The sequence below is a fragment of the Somniosus microcephalus genome, chromosome 9 (assembly GCF_052327205.1).
Source record: "Somniosus microcephalus isolate GS21.2 chromosome 9, FLI_Smic_1.0, whole genome shotgun sequence".
NCBI classification, from domain to species: Eukaryota; Metazoa; Chordata; class Chondrichthyes; order Squaliformes; family Somniosidae; genus Somniosus; species Somniosus microcephalus.
This window is the reverse complement of record NC_140995.1, coordinates 123,467,341-123,483,066: the sequence shown is the minus strand read 5'-3', so window position 1 is coordinate 123,483,066 and position 15,726 is coordinate 123,467,341. Positions and strand designations below refer to the sequence as shown.

At 41.2% G+C, this 15,726-nt stretch overlaps 1 protein-coding gene across 3 annotated transcripts in view; it reads right to left on the bottom strand.

Moving 5' to 3' along the window:
* Positions 1-15,404, bottom strand: part of LOC147112654 (syntaxin-7-like) — a 57,211-nt gene extending 41,807 nt beyond the window's left edge. Inside the window, exon 1 of one of the 3 annotated variants that reach the window (XM_085997113.1) lies at positions 15,305-15,404. The gene's annotated coding sequence lies outside the window, so the exon portion shown is untranslated. Of the gene's footprint in view, positions 1-14,682; positions 14,765-14,978; positions 15,279-15,304 lie in introns of those variants that run through there. The other 2 variants (XM_085997114.1, XM_085997115.1) reach the window with 2 other exon arrangements.
* Positions 15,405-15,726: the final 322 nt, after the last annotated feature.

The window sequence follows — 15,726 nt, the reverse complement described above, 5'->3', positions numbered from 1 at the left end:
AAGCTTTAGTATGAGCAAGAAACAGACCCAGGAGGAGTAATCCCCTGTGGCAAAAGGGTAGCAGTCAATGTTCCAAAAAGATTGAATAAGGGTGCTGCAGCACACAAATGCAACACAAGGTTTGGTGTGGAAATGAATGAACATGGCAGACCGCAAAATAAACTTATACAGTAAGGCGGCAAAGCAGCAAGGTGGCAAGTCATGCAGCAAAAAGCAAGTTCCGTGTAGAAGACAGTAAGATGGAAGTGGACAGTCGTGGGGTGGTGGTGGGGAGAAGGGCAGTCAGCAGCAGTAAGAGAAGTTGAACATGTTGAAGCACAGAGGAGTGTGATCAGGGAGAAGAGCATGAGAAGTAAGCAACAGTTGCAGAGAAGACCTACAGGGGGACAACAGGTGAGGACAGCACCAACAGGAAGAGGCACATCAAGGAACAAGGCAACAGAGAGAGTGAGCTGATAAGATGGGACAGATTGAGGTGACTCAATGAGTGCAAAGTCTGCAATAGTAGTAAGCCAGAGGGGGAGGGTTCAGATGAAGGGGAATTTAGAAAGTCAGAGAGAGGAGAAGGCAATAGTGCAGGGTAGCGATAGGGGTAATGAGAACCAGAGTGGGACAGGAAGAGACACAGCATACAAACTTAAGAATGTACCAGCAAATAGTCAGAGTAGAGAAAAATGGTAAAAAGATAAAATTAAAGGCTCTTATCTGAATGTGTGCAGTATTCATAACAAGATAGATGAGTTGATGGCACAAATAGAAATAAAAGGGTATGATCTGATTGCCATTACAGAGACGTGGTTGCAAGGTGACCAAGGCTGGAAACTGAATATTCAGGGATATTTGACATTACGGAAGGATAGGCAGAAAGGAAAAGGAGGTGGGGTAGCTCTGTTAATAAAGGATGAGACCAGTGCAGTGGTGAGAAATGATATTGGCTCAGAAGATCAAGTTGTAGAATCAGTTTGGGTGGAGATAAGAAATAGTATTCATAACTCTCAGCAAAGGTTTATTCCAGTGAGAAAGAAAGACTGTACGAGTAGGATGAACCATCTGTGGCTAGCTAAGGAAGTTAAGGATGGTATCAAATTGAAGGAAAAGGCATACAATGTTACAAAGATTAGTGGTAGGCCAGAGGTTTGGGAAACTTTTAGAAACTTGCAAAGGATGATTAAAAAAAATTAAAGGAGAAGATAGATTATGAGAGTAAACTAGCAAAAAATATAAAAAAGACAGCAAGAGCTTCTACAGGTATATAAAAAGGAAGAGCGTAGCTAAAGTAAACATTGGTCCCTTAGAGGATGAGACTGGGAAAATAATGGGAAACAGGGAAATGGCAGAGACTTTGAACAATTATTTTGTATCTGTCTTCACGGTAGAGGACACTAAAAGCATCCCAATAATAATCGATAACCAAGGGGCTATAGGGAGGGAGGAACTTAAAACAATCACTATCACTAGAGAAAAAGTGCTAGGCAAACTAATGGGTCTAAAAGCTGACAAGTCCCCTGGACCTGATGGCCTGCATCCTAGGGTTTTAAAAGAAATGGCTGCAGAGATAGTGGATGCATTGGTTGTAATCGACCAAAATTTCCTGGATTCTGGAGAGGTCCCAGCGGATTGGAAAATGGCAAACGTAACTCCCCTATTCAAGAAAGGAGGGAGACAGGAAGCAGGAAACTATGGGCCAGTTGGCCTAACATCTGTCATTGGGAAAATGCTGGAATCCATTATTAAGGAAGTAATAGCAGGACATTTAGAAAATCATAATATAATCAAGCAGAGTCAACATGGTTTTATGAAAGGGAAATCATGTTTGACAAATTTACTCGAGTTCTTTGAGGATGTAACGAGCAGGGTGGATAAAGGGGAACCAGTAGATGTAGTGCATTTGGATTTCCAGAAGGCATTCGATAAGGTGCCGCATAAAAGGTTGCTGTACAAGAGCTCATGGTGTTGGGGTAATATAGTAGATTGGATAGAGGATTGGCTAACTAACAGAAAACAGAGAGTCGGAATAAATGGATCATTTTCAGGTTGGCAAGCTGTAACTAGTGGGGTGTTGGGGCCTCAACTACTTACAATCTATATTAATGACTTGGATGAAGGGACCGAGTGTACTGTTGCCAAATTTGCTGACAATACAAAGATAGGTGGGAAAGCAAGTTGTGAGGAGGACAGAAACTACAGAATGCTGCAGTACAGAGGGCTCTCATACATGAAACACAAAAAGTTAGCATGCAGGTATAGCAAGTACTTAGGAAGGCAAATGGAATATTGGCCTTTATTGCAAGGGGGATGGCGTATAAAAGTAGGGAAGTCTTGCTACAACTGTACAGGGTGTTGGTGAGACCACACTTGGAGTATTGCGTAGTTTGGTCTCCTTATTTAAGGAAGAATATACTTGCATTAGAGGCAGTTCAGAGAAGGTTCACTAGGTTGCTTTCTGAGTTGAATGGGTTGTCTTATGAGGAAAGGTTTTGCCTATACTCATTGGAGTTTAGAAGAATGAAACATAAAAGATTCTGAGGGGGCTTGACAGGGTAGATGCAAGAAGGATGTTTCCCCTCATGGGGGAATCTAGAACTAGGGGGCATAGTTTCAGAATAAGGGGTCGCCCATTTAATATGGAGATGAGGAGGAATTTCTTTTCTCAGAGGGTCGTGAATCTTTGGAATTCTCTACCCCAGAGAGCTGTGGAGGCTGGGTCATTGAATATATTAAAAAGGTGGAGATACAGATTTTTGAAAAACAGGGGAATCAAGGTTTATGGGGGACGGGCAGAAAAGTGGAGTTGAGGCCAAGAACAGATCAGCCATGATCTTATTGAATGGCGGAGCAGGCTCGAGGGGCCGAATGGCCTGCTCCTATTTCTTATGTAAGCCACTGTCGAAAAGGGAGATAAAAGCACAGAGCATGATGCCTTGATGTATGGAACAGAGGGTGACAAGACAAAAACAGTACAAGACAGCATGTGACTGGAATGTCAGAATGGGATCAAAATACAAAATGAAACGAGAGAAATAGAATCATAAATTAAGGCAAAAACGACAATAAAACAGAACCAGACAAAAGATAAAAACACAAACATCATATCCTGTAACTTACTGAGAACAATGTCAAGGAACATCTATTTAGCATATTAATACTTTGTATATACTACTGTATATATATATTTATGAGCGTAACACTTACTTCCTGAAACTACACACGTCACACTTTAGTGTTTGCTCTGACTCGCTGATACCTGCTAATGATAAACAGGAGTGTTGCGCTCAAAGAGCAAACTTTTTTAAAATGTAAAAGCAGTATCGCTTTTATGTACTAAGCAGTAGAGCGTACTTTAGGCATCAAGATGCACATTTCAAACCAAAAAAGCTTCTCTCTTTGGAGCTGCTTCTCAGAACAGAATTCTCTACAAACATTAATAAAGCACCACTATAACTGACCAGTGATAAACAAGAATCACAGAGCAAAACAGATGTCGAAAATAACAGTCGATCAGGACAAGTGAAGTATCTGAATCAAAATAATCTAACAAATAGCCAACTTGGGTTTAGAAGGTAGTAATTGTCTGACAAATTTCCTTGGCTTTTTTTTTTTGAGGAAGTGATAGCCCAAGTATATGCCCTGAACCAAAAGCAATGAGAAATCAAGGTAAAACCTAGGTGTGATTAAGGAATTGGCTGAAGAAAACAATAATTAATTGGTAGAGGACTGATGTCAGCAGAGGAGTAGAATTCAGTACTGGGGTTCCTCCTGTTCCTAATCTACACAATTTCCATTTTTATAGCCATCATTATGTACAAATAGATGTTTCGGAGCACTTTATGCCAGTGGATAACGAGTGGACAGTGTTTTGTGGAAGGAGGAATAAAAGTTATCAGATTGTCTTTGGTGGTGTGGGTCAAGGGAGGATTATTGGCCAGGAGAACACTCTGCTCCTATTCAAAAAGTGTCATGAAATTATTTATGTCCCCTTGAGCAGGCAGATAGGGCTTTGTTAACCTCATCCAAAAGGTAGCATCTCTGACAATGGTGCACTCTCAATACTGCGACAGCCTAGATGATGTCCTCAAGTCTTTCCAAATCAGCGGCAATAGTGCTACAAATTGATCAAATCTGACTTGTTAAAAGTACTAATATTGTACAGTGCCCTGATCCTGGCATACTGCTCAACTTTGATCAAGACACAAGGGAAACATTTAAACCAGGAAGGTTATATAGAGATGAGCCAAAAGGCTGCTTCCCCATAAAAGGATAGTTTTATGAGAAAAACTGAGGAGAAAAAAAAACAGGGTTCTTCAGCTTGAAAAGAGCGTGTGAGCGAAAGAGCGAGACCATCCATGCAGCTGCCACTGATGCTACCTTCCCCCCTCTACTCTTGACTATGACAAATGTAGTATTTTTATTTATCTCAGTATTGGCTTGTCTTTCTCAGTAGAAACCAGATTCACTCAGAGAATGGTGCAGTTTGTTTTGATATATTAGCCCAAGTATATGGATGTTATGTCTGCCCAGGTGTCCAAGCCATTCAATTCAAATACAAGCATCTTGTGGGCTTTATTTGTATTTGTTTGATCGGCAGGTCTTTAAATCAAGAATGACATGTTTAAATTTTTGCAGCAATAGTTTCTCCATATCTACCCTGTCTATCTTCTTTATTTTAAACATATTGATTAGATCACCCTGCAACCTTCTCAACTCAAAGGGAATACAGGAAACTTTGCGATATCCAGCACCGACGGGACCAAGCTGTTGCCGTCCCATCAAAACTGCCGGACAAACCAGCGCTAATGTTGAAACATATGGAGCTTTTGAGCTCCGTATCTGGCAACAAACCCTGTAGCAACAGCTTCTAAACAGTCGGCCGTACCTTGCAAGCATCTCTGTAGCTTAGCAATAGCTTCAGCGAGACCTTGCAGAGCCTGACTGGTGAAAAAAAAAAGGAACGAAAAGAAAAAAAACCTAACGAAACGGCTCCTGATTTTTGCCGGTGGATCGAGCATTCCGGACAGTTAACCTCCGGATAAATCAAAGTTTCCTGTACAAGTTTATGCAATCAGTCCTAATTTTAACCCTTTAAGCCCTGGTATCATATGCAGACCAAAGTCTATTCTTTTTCTTTTTCCAAGGCTCTAACCTGTATAAGTTTACATTCCTCCATTACGTTAACTCAATCAGGTGCATAAAATACTTCCACCAGAGTTTTCCATTTTTCGCTGTTCCACCTGTAGCAACTCCAACTACAGTGATTATACTTAGAGATTGCATAAAAATGCCTTGTGAACATTTACAGCCGTAGCAAATAGAGTTTTATGGATGAATAATTTATGTTTCTGTTAAAAAAAAACTAAACATTGGCAACAAAAATTCCAGCATATATTATGTTGGGAAGAAAAAGACAGACCGTGGTTGTATCCGACGAGCTAATCAACTATTGCTCCTGTTCCAAAATAAACTCTACCGGAATGTTCATCGTGACCAAGGTTGTTCTGCAACACCCTGCATTCCTAAATCAATTCATGCAGCTGGGATCATTTATTAAACAATTACAAATATATTGGTGGTGAAATTCCCGTCAATAATTTCAGCAAAAAAAACAGCACAAGCAGAAATGGGATTTTCCATTTTTTTTTTTTTGGGAGTAAAATTATCAACTAGTGGTTTTTCACCCTCACTGACCTTGTTTCTCAGGAAGTATTCTTGGCTTTGCAACTGAGACTATCTATCCCTCAAGCATATATTGAGAATCCACTTCAGCAGTTTTGGGCTAAGAATTCACATTAAAAGCAGTGCTTCCTAATGGTCAGGTCATATGGCAGCGACAAAAAGAACCAACGGATAAGTCTACCATATGCACATGTCTCATCACCTGATTAGGATGCTATGGACAGGTATCTTTGAACATTTCATGGCCAGCACTATGCTCTATGTTGGCTGAAAGCTCTCATGGAAAAATACAGTGGAAATTTTAAAAAGAAACAGGCATTTTTGATCCAACCAGGTTTTTTTGGCAGGGGAGAAGAGAAAAACAATAAGCATTGTACTGCAGGGTGGTGAACATAAGTTTAGACTGAAGTGGGGTCACTTTAGCTTTCATTGCCGGGTGAAAAATGGGGGATAGCAAATAGCCACCCGTTTTACATTTCGCCCAATTTTCTTTTCCGTGGCAAACAGACAATACAAATATACCTGGAAAAGGGAAACTCAGCTATATTAAGTTAATCTAATAAGGAATGAATTAGGGATAATCACATGTTTTAGTTGTAAATTAAGTCACTGCCAGTGTTTGTCATGTTTATTGCAAAGGCTAAAAGGAGAGAAGCTCACACAAATTTATCCATTAAGTTCACTTCTGCAAAATTGTAGCTCCATGAAAGGGTATGGGGAGAAAGCAGGGACCGGGTACTGAATTTGGATGATCAGCCATGATCGCATTGAATGGCGGAGCAGGCTCGAGGGGCTGAATGGCCTACTCCTGCTCCTATCTTCTATGTTTCTATGTAATAATAAATGAAACTAGAAAACCCAAGCTTTGTTTTAGCACCTTCTCTTGATCCTTCAATGTGGTACGTTTTTTTTGCATTTCTTCAAAAAAATACAGCATTAAGGAACAGGTTTTTAAAAAAGAGGAAGTTGTTATACTTCCTTCTCTAGTAATCAATTCCCTGAAACAGACAGCCGTTGGTAAAATAAACAGCAGCTGCTACTAAACATGTGAATAAATGTCTTCATGGTGGTATGTCTATTATAAGCAAATTCACAAAAATAGCAAAAATGAAAGGTTTAGTCCAAATACAAATGTGATCTGCATAATCAACCGAGCAATTCAGAGTTCAGCACATGTATTTTTCCCCTTAAGTGGTTTGTTTCAGTTGTCAATTTCACCACCCAGAAAGTCAGTGCTTGGGGAAAAAATAAACTTCATATGTTGTTTAAAAAAGGGACCTCCTGATCCTTTTTCCAGCAACATGTCTGCTTCATTGATCTTCTAACCACACCCAATTGACATTGATTTGCCATCCCCCCAAAACAAAAACACATTTTTTGCCCAATCCTTACATGTGTTACAGGTAGATATTTAATTTCATTACCCATAACTTAATCTAGATCAATTTAGTCAAGAAACTAAACTGTAAACTAAGTTACTTAAATACAAATTTATTTAACTTTAATTAAATAGAACAATGTCATATAGGATGGGAGTGCAGGTGGTGTGGTGTGCCGCAACGCAACTGCAGCATGTGGGAGTTTGTGGAGAGCATTGTGATCCCGGACAACCACGTTTGCAGTAAGTGCTTGCATCTTGAACTTCAGCTCAGAGCTGTTGAGCTGGAGTCTGAGGTGCAGACAATGCAGGGCATCTGGGGGGGGGGGGGGGGAAGTTACCTGGACACTTTGATCCAGGAGGCAGTCACACCCTTTAGGTTAGGTAGTGGTACAGGTCTGATTAGTGGTCAGGGACAGGAGGGTGTGACTGCAATTCAGGCAGGTAAGGGGCCCCAGGTGAAGTGCTGGAGGAGCCTCGGCATTTGTCCTTATCCAACAGGTATGAGGTTCTTGTTGCCTGTGTGGATGAGGGAAAAGCCTGCAGGATAGATGAGCAAACTGATATGGTGCAAGAGACCATTCAAGTGGGGGTAGTGAAAGGGAATGCAGTTGTGGTAGGGGACAGTATAGTCAGAGGGATATATACTGCTCTCTGCAGCCTCAACCGGGAGTTCTGAAGGTTGCGTGGCCTGCCCGATGCCAGGGTTAAAGACATCTCCTCGCGGCTGGAGAAGAACTTGGGAGTGGGAAGGGGGAGGATCCAGTTGTTGTGGTCCTTGTAGGAACCAACGACATAGGTACAACTAGGAATGAGGTTCTGCTGAAAGAGTTTGAGGAGTTGGAGTCCAAATTAAAAAGCAGAACCTCAAAAAGGTAATAATCTCTGGGATTGTTACCTGAGCCACACAAATTGGCATAGGGACAAATAGATTAGAGGTTTAAATGCGTGGCTCAAAGAGTGGTGTGGGAGGAAGGGGTTTCAGTTCATGGGGCACTGGCACCAGTACTGGGGAAAGAGGGAGCTGTTCCATTGGGACAGGCTCCACTTAAACTGGGCTGGGACCAGTGTCCTGACGAACTGAATAATTAGGGCAGTAGACAGGGCTTTAAACTAATGAAGGGGGGGGGGGGGGGGAATTCAGGAAAGAGTAAATTTAAAAGCAGCAAGAGAAATGTCAAGGCTCTAGAGCAGAGCAGAGTTTTGGGTAAATATAAGCAGAGTGGGTCAGGATGGGACAGAGTAACAAAGGTAATAAGGCATCAGTGACTAAGTGACATCAGGGGAAAAATAGAAATAAGTCAAAGCTAAAGGCACTATATCTGAATGCACAAAGCATTCACAATAAAATAGATAAATTAAAATTAACAGCTCAGATAGAAATGAATAGATTTGATTGAATAGCCATTATGGAGATGTGGTTGCAAAGTGACCAAGGTTGGGAACTAAATATTCCAGGATACTTAACTTTTAGAAGAGATAGGCAAAATGGAAAAGGAGGATGGGTAGCCCTGATAATAAAGGATGGGATAAAGACCGTAGAGAGAAAGGATCTTAGCTCTGAAAATCAACAAGTAGAATCAGTTTGGGTAGAGCTAAGAAACAGCAAGGGGCAGAAAACATTGATGGGACTTATTTATAGGCCCCCAAATAGTAGTTGTAATGTAGGGCAGAGTATAAATCAGAAAATTAGAGGCGCATGTAACAAGGGTAATACAGTAATCATGGGGGACTTTAATCTACATATAGACTGGGCAAACCAAATTTGCAGTAATAGTGTGGAGGACGAATTCATGGAATGTATGCAAGATAGTTTTCTAGATCAGTATGTTGAGGAACCAACTAGGGAACAGGCTATTTTAGATCTAGTATTGTGCAATGAGAAAGGGTTAATTAATAACCTTGTAGTAAAGGGTCCTTTAGGGAAGAGTGACTATATGATAAAATTTCATATTAATTTTGAAAGTGATTTAGTTAAATCCGATACTAGGGTCTTAAATCTAAACAAGGCAAACTATGTAGGTATGAGGGGCAAGTTGGCCAAGGTAGATTGGGAAACTACATTAAAAAGTATGACGGTAGACATGCAGTGGCTAGCATTTAAAGAATGAATACATCATTTACAACAAATATACATTCCTTTAAGGCACAAAAACCCCACAGGAAAAGTGGTTCAACCGTGACTAACAAGAGAAGTTAAAGATATCATTAGATCAAAGGAAGAGGCTTATAATGTTGCCAAAAAGAGCAGTAAGCCTGATGATTGGGAGGATCTTTGAATTCAGCAAAGAAGGACCAAGAAATTGAAAAAAGGGAAAATAGAGTATGAGAGCAAACTAGCGAGAAACATAAAAACAGACTGTACAAGTCTGGTATGTAAAAAGGAAAAAGATTAGCGATAGTAAATGTGGGTCCCTTACAGGCTGAGACAGGAGAAATTATAATGGGGAAGAAGGAAATGACAGAGAAATTAAACAAATACTTTGTGTCTGTCTTCACAAAAGATGATGAAAAAAACCTCCCGGAAATAGTGGAGAACCAAGGATCTAGCAAAAATGAGGAACTGAAAGAAATTAGTATTTATAAAAAAAATAGTACTGGAGAAATTAATAGGACTGAAAGCCGATAAATCCCCTGGACCTGATGGCCTATATCCTAGGGTTTTGAAAGAGGTGGCTATAGAGAGAGATAGTGGACACATTATTGGTAGTCATCTTCCAAAAATTCTAGAACGGTTCCTGCGGATTGGAAGGTAGCAAATGTAACCCCACTATTTAAGAAAGGAGGGAGAGAGAAAACAGAGAACTACAGACCAGTTAGCCGGACATCAGTAGTAGGGAAAATGCTAGAATCTATTATTAAGAACGTGGTAAAAGGGCACTTAGAAAATAATAGGATCGGACAGAGCCAACACGGATTTATGAAAGGGAAATCATGTTTGACGAATCTGTTGTTTTTTTAAGGTTGTAAATAGCAGAATAGATAAGGGGGAACCAGTGGATGTGGTGTATTTGGATTTTCAGAAGGCATGCGATAAAGGTGCCACACAAGAGGTTATTAAACAAAATTAGGGCTCATGGGATTGGGGGTAATATACTAGCATGGATTGAGGATTGGCTAACCGACAGAAAACAGTAGGAATAAACGGGTCATTTTTGGGTTGGCAGGCTGGCTAGTGGGGTCAGTGTTTGGGCCTCAGCTATTCACAATCTATATCAATGATTTGGATGAGGGGACCAAATGTAATATATCCAAGTTTGCTGATGATACAAAGCTGGGTGGGAATTTAAGTTGTGAGGAGGATGCAAAGAGGCTTCAAGGGGATATAGACAGGCTAAGAGAGTGGGCAAGAACATGGCAAATGGAATATAATGTGGAGAAATGTGAAGTTGTCTACCTTGGTAGGAAAAATAGAAAAGCAGAGTATTTTTTAAATGGAGATTGGGAAATGTTGGTGTTCAGAGACCTGGGTGTCCTTGTACATGAATCACTGAAAGTTAACATGTAGGTACAGCAAGCAATTAAGAAAGCAAATGGTATGTTGGCCTTTATTACAAGAGGATTTGAGTATAAGAGTAAATATGTCTCACTGCAATTATTTAGGGCCCTGGTGAAACCACACCTGGAATATTGTGTACAGTTTTGGTCTCCTTACCTAAAGGATTGCAACGAAGGTTCACCAGACTGATTCCTGGGATTGGGGGATTGTCCCATGAGGAGAGATTGAGTAAACTAGGCCTATATTCTCTGGAGTTTAGAAGAATGAGAGGTGGTCTCATTAAAATGTACAAAATTCTTACAGGGCTTGACAGGGTAGATGCAGGGAGGATGTTTCCCCTGGCTGGGGAGTCTAGAACCAGGGGGTCACAGTCTCAGAATAAGGGATCGGCCATTTAGGACTGAGATGAGGAGAAATTTCTTCACTCCGAGGGTGGCGAATCTTTGGAATTCTCTACCCGAGAGAGCTGTGGAGGCTCAGTCGTTGCATCTATAAAACAGCAGTTAAATTTATGCAGTAAATGCTTCAAATGAGTTTGTCTAACGTAGGGTATTGTCCATCAGAATGTAACATTACGCTGTTATGCACAAATGTTATCTTATTGAATGGCAGAGCAGACTCAAAGGGCCTACTCCTGCTCCTATTTCTTATGTCCTGAGCAGCTCCCAGTCCTCCTGATAAACACTCCTTTCATACATACTTCTATGCTCTAAGAATTCACCCAAAGACCTTTGCAGATCAGATACTGAAAAAACATTAGTCTTCTCGTTCTTCTCTCTAGCAACAAGTCTGTACCATAGATCATCTAACAACATTCTCCCCCGGTGGTCACTCATGTACCATTTGCCTGCGAAAGAATAATTTTCTGACCTCTTTCAATAACTCACTTAACTAATGAGTGAATGAATGGATATTCATTAACAAAGGAAGAAAATTATTTGGGCATTATTATTTACCATTCACTACAAATATCCTGTCAACGTGAAGCTAATATTAACAAGGTTAATAATCCACTGAGAGAGAGACTGGCATCCGACAAATGGGGGGGGGGGGGGGGAAGAAAGAGTAGAGGTCACTCTGCTGAGACAGTAAGGAAAAACAAACACAGTAATGAGAAATCACCTAGAAAAAAAGGTAATTCATTGACTGTTTGCAAGGAAAATCTAGTGTTTTTACATTTATTTCTTTTGTTTATCAATTAACTGTGGAGGAGTTGTGTTTGTCCTTCAGCCAATTTCACTGCATACTCTTAGAAAATTTGAGAATCCCTCGCATTAGAGAAAAGATAGCTTAGGGAAAGATGGATTTTAAAATTGTGTAATGGATACATGTAGAGGTAAAATAAACTGTTTTCATTCACAAATTGGGCACAAAAGATTACAAGTAGAATGTACCTGAAAAGAAAGATGTGGGCAGTCTCTGAATTTTTTTTAAATGTGTGCAGTGCAACCCAATGGCTAGAGCCACCTATTGTCCATAGCCTGTAATTACATTGTGACAGGAGCCAGTTGACAGAGGCAAATTGAATGGAAAATGTGGACATAGCCATTTACAAAATTTGACAAAAGTGTGACCAAAATGTGGCAAAGTGTTTGTAGACAGTAAATGTGGACAGATGTAATATTTATATTATACAGATGTTGCAATTAGTTTTGCATTATCCTCAGTGATTTATGCCTATGCTCAGAGCTATCAAAGCATTTCATAGAAACTTACAGCGAAGGAAGAGGCCATTCGGTCCGTCATGCCTGTGCTGGCTCTCTGAAAGAGCAGTCATGCTTAGTCCCACATCTCTGCTTTTTTATCTGTAACCCTGTGAGTTCCTGTCCAACTCCCTTTTTAAATTATTTATGGAATCAGCTTCCACCACCTTTTCAGATAGAGCGTTCCAGATCCAGACAACTCCAAGTGAAAACATTTCTAATCATCTCCCCTCTAGATCTTTGCCAATGATTTTATTCCTTTCTCCCCCATGTGCTTATCTAGCTTCCTCTTAAATGCATTTATGCTGTTCGCCTTAACCACTCCATGTGGCAGCGAGTTCCACATTCTCACCACTCTGCTGGAAATCTGAAACAAAAACAGAAAATGCTGGAAACACTCCGGTCAGTCAGCATCTGTGGAGAGAGAGAAAGTTTTGAAGAAGGGTGCTTACAAGATAAGCTTACATAGTAACATTAGGAACAGGTGTAGGCCATTCAGCCCCTTGGGCCTGCTCCACCATTCACTAATAACATGGCTGATCTGCACCTGAACTTCATTTACCCGCTTTGCTCCATATCCCTCGATACCCTTACCTAACAAAAATGGATCTCAGTCATGTGATACTGTTTTCCACCCTGGTGGAATACTGCACTATGGGCCTTTCACCCATACCAAAATTTCAGTTTAAAAAAAAATCCAACTTTAATCTAACTTCTAGATAGCGTCCAAAGAGTTCAGTCCAGCAATAGCTTCAGACTGCATCTGAAGAATGTATAGTGTATGCTATCTAGCTGTGGCAGAAATGTGTTGGCACTAAATACCTGTATTCATCTGAGCAACCAAGCAAGATTTAAATGGCCTTTAAGTTTACTCAGCATAGTCAAGATGCAAGATATGTCTGTTAGCACTTCAGGTTACAAAGCAATACAAGAAAGCAGCACAGCTGGCATCGCTGCCTCGGGAGTACGATGAAGGATCCACAAGAAACGTGTGTCTAACCAGATAAGGAACAGGAAGCCACAACGCAATGGCAGAATCTATTCAAACTATTGCAAACACACAAATGCCAGTTACATCACAAATGCCAGTTACATCAAAGAAATATTGCTAGTGCCAATTCTTCAAACCATTTAACATTTAGTCAGTTGTGGAATTTAATTTCTTAAATCCATGACTACCCTTGAAAAAAATGACTGACAACACTTCTGCAAAACTTTTTATATGGTCTCACTCTCCAAGCTCTACCAAAGATTAGCACACCTCCAGAAACACATACAAGATTTCACAATGCATGTCCCACCTTAAGACTACTTTAGACGCACACACCCCAGTTCTGTCGAAAGTTCATTGACCTGAAACGTTAACCGTGTCTCTCTCCACAGATGCTGCCTGACCTGCTAAATATTCCCAGCATTTTCCATTTTTATTTCAGATTTCCAGCATCCGCAGTATTTTGCTTTTGACTCTTATAACCTGCCAGTTTAAGAATGCTATTCGAAGGAGCTATTTTAAATGTTAGTAAGATGACCCTTTTAAAAAAGGATAATGTGCATGCATTAATTTCAAATGCATAAGTGATAATAGGCTGCCGACTGAAACTGATGTGATTCTTTGAAATTAGTGGTCAGTGGGCTTTTCTGTGATGGTGTAAAATAAATTGAGAATACACCCACTAATGGAGAGTGGTAAGGTCAAAGAAGCATACCAATATCAAGGGTGTCAATTTCAGTCAACAGACTGATCACAAAGGAATACTACTTGAAAAAGTATATATCTGCAAGTCCTTAGGACAACCATTAATGTGCAAGTTTCATAAAATGAACCAAAAACCTTAATGTCCAGAAATAAAAACACAAGTGCCTGTGTGCAAAGTAAAAATTTACCACTCAATCACAACTGTCACAACTCAAGAACTGTAGCCAACAGCATTATATAGCTTCCAGCATTCAAGTTTCATTTTTCATGCATCCTCTATTGAAAATAAGAGACTGAGACAATAACAGTTGTTGCAAGTACAAAAAGTCTAAAAAGAAATAAATATCAAGAAAAGACTTAACATAAGGAATGAGATTCAACGTTATAATCTAATCAAGAATTTCAATTGTAAGCCACTTGAGTTTCATTGACAATTTAGATGAGCTTTCCCTCGTTGTGCCAGATAAATAACATCCTTGCAACTCATTACCAGTTTATAGATGTTAGAAATGTCAGTTTGGCAAGTTACTGTCCAGAATTTAATTAATAAAATAGAACCACAAGATAATGCTCTAGCATGGGCTCATTTTCCTCTTTCTACCTCCTTCTCTCTCTCTCTCTCTCTCTCTCATCCTTCCCTAGAAATAGATTAATTTCTCTTCTTACTAATTTTCTCCTCTCCCCAAAAAGTGTTAACGTCTCCCTGGGATACTTCCCACATGCACCTGCCACTTACTGTGACAGTAGCTGCCAGGGTTATGAAAAATGAGCCAGCTCCTGGTTGGGACTGTCCACTTAAATGTGCTTCCCAGGCATTGACTTTCTGTCCACTGAAACAAACAGAAGCTGAAATCCCAGCCTTGTCACCTGAGGACTGTAGACTCACGTCTGGTGAGAGCTTCGGGATAGGATCAGGAACTCGAGTCTTTGGGAACCCCATTCCCCATTGGGAATGAAACCTAGGAGCATCCCACTGGCTCAGCTCCTGCACCGGAAGGCCCCGTTAAATCATCCTTTAAAGGATGTCCTTACTTGAAGTTTCCCTTCCCGGGACAGCTTTGTGCCAATGAAATAGCAAAAAGGGTCTGCACCGGACTGCTGCCCTCAGAGCGAAGCTGGGCGCGGCAGACAGGCTGGGATGTTGCCCCACAGCACCGGCCGCTCCAACGCCCACAATGCGTAACTCTGATTGCGGTTAAAGAGCCGCCGAGGGGGAGCAGACAACGGCAGAAAGAACCGCAGGGAACCGGCACCAGCCACCGCAGCGGGGCCCGGACACAGCGCCAGGCGGCTCGCCGTGGCCAGGGAACAAGCGCGGGGAGCTGAGAGCGGCTCCCTCCTCACAGGGTGACCGGTACCTGCGTTGTCGCTGTGGCTGCCAGTCCGAACACTCGCTGCTCGTTCTCGCCCTCCGCTCGCTTCCCCGCCCTCTGACCCCCGGAGGCCCCGCCCCCCGTGGTCACCGGGCTGACGCCACTGCGCAAGCGCGCGCCGAAGCGTGCCTGGCATGTGCCGAGGCTGAAAGAACAACAGAAAATGCTGGAAAAACTCAGCAGGCCAGGCAACATCCGTGGAGAGAAAATAGAGTCAACGTTTCGGGTGAAAACCCTTTGTCAAGACTAAAGAAGCACAGGAAATGAAATAGATTAAGAGGCCAGACTGGGAGAGAACACAAGAGAAGAGACATTAAGAGGTATTCAAAATGAGACGAAATGGTGATAGAACTAGTGGAGACAAAAGACTCTAGATTAGGTGTGAAATGTGCTGGCAGAATGGGAGA